The sequence below is a fragment of the Myotis davidii genome, unplaced genomic scaffold, assembly GCF_000327345.1.
Source record: "Myotis davidii unplaced genomic scaffold, ASM32734v1 scaffold164, whole genome shotgun sequence".
In the NCBI taxonomy this organism is placed as follows: domain Eukaryota; kingdom Metazoa; phylum Chordata; class Mammalia; order Chiroptera; family Vespertilionidae; genus Myotis; species Myotis davidii.
The window spans coordinates 1,602,408-1,606,704 of record NW_006296417.1 but is presented as its reverse complement, the minus strand read 5'-3'; the positions used below and the strand labels follow the sequence as shown (position 1 = coordinate 1,606,704).

At 56.8% G+C, this 4,297-nt stretch overlaps 1 long non-coding RNA gene across 1 annotated transcript in view; it reads left to right on the top strand.

Moving 5' to 3' along the window:
* The first annotated feature begins 2,132 nt into the window (after positions 1–2,132).
* Positions 2,133–4,297, top strand: part of LOC107184361 — a 28,609-nt gene continuing 26,444 nt past the window's right edge. Inside the window, exons 1-2 of the long non-coding RNA XR_001515188.1 lie at positions 2,133–2,236; positions 2,325–2,368. This is a non-coding gene — a long non-coding RNA (uncharacterized LOC107184361). The remainder of the gene's footprint in view (positions 2,237–2,324; positions 2,369–4,297) is intronic.

The window sequence follows — 4,297 nt, the reverse complement described above, 5'->3', positions numbered from 1 at the left end:
AGTGGGCCGGGGGTGGGGGGCAGGGTGTTATCGGAGTTCTGCTTGGGGCCCAAATCCAGAGAGAGCTCGCCAGCCCAGGGGCCCGGCCACACCTGCTTGTCTGTGAAGGAGAGAGGGCAGGTGGGCCGGAGACCCAGGGGAGCAAGCATCTGCCTCCCCCGGGGCAGCGGGGCCTCTGCCAGGTATGAAGTCGCTGGGGAAAGAATGTCCCGGCCAGCTGATGCCTCCCACTTTCTATCTCCAGCCTGGCCCTCCGCCCTGGACTCCGGGCCCGTAAATCCAGCTGCCTCCTCCCCAGACCATCATTCCCGATTTCCACCCCCAAAGGCTACTCCTGCTACCTTGGCGCCTCCATCCTTTCTTAGCTCAGGCCCAAAGCCATCCTTTTTTTAAATTTTATTTTTAAAATATATTTTTATTTATTTCGGAGAGGAAGGGAGAGGGAGAGATAGAAACATCAATGATGAGAGAGAATCATGGCTCAGCTGCCTCCTGCATGGCCCTACTGGGGATGGAGCCCACAACCCGGGCATGTGCTCTGACCGGGAATGGAACCCCACATTTTGCTTGGTCCCCAAATGCTAGGTGGGGAGGCACACAGACCAGGTTCCCGGCACCAGCTGAACCGTGGAAGCTGCCACCAGCTGCCATCACTGGCTGCCGCCTTCAATGCCATGTCGTGAAGCCACGGGTGGTGGAAGGGGAAATCGTCCCCATGGGCAGAACGGCTTCTCTAATATGCATTTATTAGCAGAGCACCCGAAGGTGTCAGGAGCTGAACGGAGGCAGCTGCCTTTGGAAGCGAGGCCGCTGCACAGGGCCAGGGTGGAGTGTGGGAGGCCAGGCAGAGAGACGCTGGGGAACAGCTTCCGCTGGCAGGAGAGCTGTCTTTGAAAGTTCTGAACATTTTTGCAGCTTTCCTCCCCCTGGGAACCTCCTGACCTGTCCCTCCTCGGAAACCCATCAGTCATCTCCCAGGCCCCATCCAAGCAGATGCTCTTCTCCAAACGGCCAGCCGGGGAATTTCGGTGCCGAGGCACCTCGCCCGCCATCACTGAGGTGCGTCTAAAGAAGTCCGTGTTAGTGAGCTCTGATATAAACCCGAGGCTGATTCCCCAGCCCATGTAGCTCAGTGGTTGAACATCAACCTATGAACCAGGAGGTCACGGTTCAATTCCCGGTCAGGGAACGTGCCCGGGGTTATGGGCTCGATCGCCAGTAGGGGGCGTGCAGGAGGCAGCCGATCAATGATCCTCTCTCATCATTGATGTTTTCTCTCTCTCCCTCTCCCTGCCTCCCTCTGAAATGAAAAAAAAAAAAGATATTTAAAACAGGTTTACATAAGGTTCTTCATGGGAAGAGATTGGTTGAAAGACAGTTTCCCTTTCCACAAACCTGTACTCAACACGAAAACCCTTTATTTTACAGATTAAGACACCGAGGCTGAGCCGAGGTGAGAGCCACGGCCAAGGTCACCGAGCTGAGAAGAGCTCCAAAGCTTGGCTCCAAACTCAGATCTTCTGACTCGAATCCAGCGCGGCCGAGGCAGGAAACCGGCAGGATGGCCCCTGCGGGCCGGCTGCTATGCGCTGGCCCATCCTCAGATAAGGAGCTCCCGGGAGAGGAAGGATCTGGGACAAAGATCTGAGCGGAGCGGGAGGACAGGAAATTCTGCCGGCTGGGATTTTCCCTGCCACCGGGACCCAGGCAGAGGGGCAGGAGGGGCCAGCGAGCCAGGGTTCCCGGAGACGCCCAGTCACCTCCCCAGCGGGCCCCTGGTAGGCAGTCCCTGCCCTCTAGGATCTCACCATCCAGGCAGTCCGATCCCCGGGGTGCAAGGAGATCCTGCCAATCACAGCTGCTGGGGGCAGGGGGGACGGGGGCTGCTCAGAGAGGAAAACACATTTGACTGGGGCCCTGGGAAAGGGTGCGGAAGAGGGGGCTGGGTAGAGCAAGAACAGGTGATTTTCTTTTTAATATTTTTATTGATTCCAGAGAGGAAGGGAAAGGGAGAGAAAGAGATGGAAACATCTATGATGAAAATCATGGATCAGCTGCCTCCGGCACGCCCCACACTGGGGATCGAGCCCGCAACCCGGGCCTGTGCCCTGACCGGGAATCGAACCGTGACCTCCTGGTTCACCGGTTGACGCTCTACCACTGAGCCACGCCGGCCGGGCAAGATCAGGTGGTTTTCCAAGTGGAAGAATCCACATGGGCCATGGCATGGAGGCAGGTGGGAACCTGAATTTGAAACCAGAAGTGGGGGCGTGGGGCCGGGCAGCAAGCTCGGGGCCCCGTGTTGACATGCTCTCGCTCTGCAGGTGGCCAGGAGCCGTCGGAGGTCTGTGCACGGGATAGTCCCAAGGTCAGTGTGTGTTTCTGGCAGTGAGTCCTGGGCGAGGGGAAGGGGAAGGGGAAGGGGAGGAGATGGAGGAAATGTGGAGGCCCGCTGCTGTGGCAGCTAAGACGCCACGGGATGAGGTAGAGACAGGGAACCAGAAAGGCAGGACTGGTTTTAAGAAGTATATTTAAACTATATCTGGCCCAGGTATGTGTGTGTATGTAGTGTGTGTGTGTGTGTGAGTGCGTGTGTGTATGAGTGTGTGTGTGTGAATGTATGTGTGTGTGAGTGTGTGTGTGTATGAGTGTGTGTGTGTGAGTGTGTGTGTGTGTGAGTGTGTGTGAGGGTGTATGAGTGGAGTGTGTGTGAGTGTGTGTGTGTGTGTGTGAGTGTGTATGTGAGTGTGTGTGAGTGTGTGTGTGTGTGTATTTTGTAGGCAGCATAACCAGGACTTAGAGTGGGGCAGATTGGTGGATTTTTGGTTACCAATAGCCAGGGCCCCATTTCCTCCTAGCAATGGCACAGGCTTATTGGAGTGAGTGTCTGTCAGGTATGACCAAACGTGTCCTGACTGTCCCAGGGGAGGACGGTGATCCCTTTGAAACACTGGACTTCTGCTCCCCAAGGGTCCTCCCCCAGGACCCCAGAGGGGCTGGGGAGAGAAAGGACCAGTCCACTCACACCGGTTGAGGTTGGAATCCTCATTCTGACACCAGCTGAAACGCAAGAGTTAAACCCTAAGGACATTTATCACCATAATTAAGCCCTCTCAGAATTAAGCGGGCATTCCTTTCCTCCTGCGGTAACTGAACCTTTCAATGTCAAGCTCAAGGACACACACACACGCACACACACACACACGCACACACACACACACACACACACACGCACACACGGCTTCTGGGTGTAATTCATCTGTCGAGATGCCTCTGCATTAACCCATTCATCTACGTGTGGCTAATGCCTCTCAAGGCCACATCTTGACCTTGACCTCACTCGACATCATGGCGGCCTCCCCCCTCCCCAATCAAAGGGTAAAGATCACAGGTGGCTGGCCTGTCATGTACTCCCTGCCCTCTCCCCCCAACAACTTGATGGAATATGTGAAGCATTCTGTTTTATACGTTGCCCAGGATTCCACACTCCTCCCTCGATCTTGCCCCCAACTCAGGGAACCCGTTATCTTGGGTACCGGCTCCACGGGTCCCCTTCCTTCTGGGGTCACCGCCTCCCCAGAGCCCCATGACTTCTGGGACCACGTGCCCACCATGGGGACAGGCAAACCAACCTTCTCCTGGCTTCCTGGGGCTGGGGCCCTGCCAAGATCCCCGACTCCCCAGTACTGCGGGAAGTCCTGGGGACGCCCGTGGTGGCAAAATGGCGTGGGGAACGGAGGGTGAGGGCAGGGCAAGGCTGTTCTGCCCTCTTTTCCAGACGAGTGACCAAGGAGGCATGTTCACTGCTGGCTGTGGCAAGGAGCTGTCCCCGTTCCGGGCAGGCCCCAGGGGTGGCCAGGGACAGGCGGCCCCAGCAGCTGCCCGTGTCAGGGTGGCAGCTCAAGGCCCCAGCGCTGTTCGTACGGTGGCCCAAGGACCACCCTGTGTTCAGTGTGTGTAACTTCAAAGCAAACATTGCCTTTTTTAAAAATATGTTTTTTATTGATTTCAGAGAGGAACGGGGGGGTGAGAGGGGGAGAGGAACATCTATGATGAGAGAGACTCATGGATCGGCTGCCTCCTGCACCCACTGGGGTGGGGATCGAGCCCGAAAACCAGGCCTGTGCCCTGAGCGGGAATGGAGCCGTGACCACTGGTTCCGAGGTCGACACTCAACCACTGAGCCACTGGCCAGCCGATTTTTCTGTCCTGAACACGGAGATCGCTGTAACTCTGTTCATTCACGTTCGCAGCGAAACGCGCACAGCGGCCAGTGCTGACCGTGAGGCACTGAGGG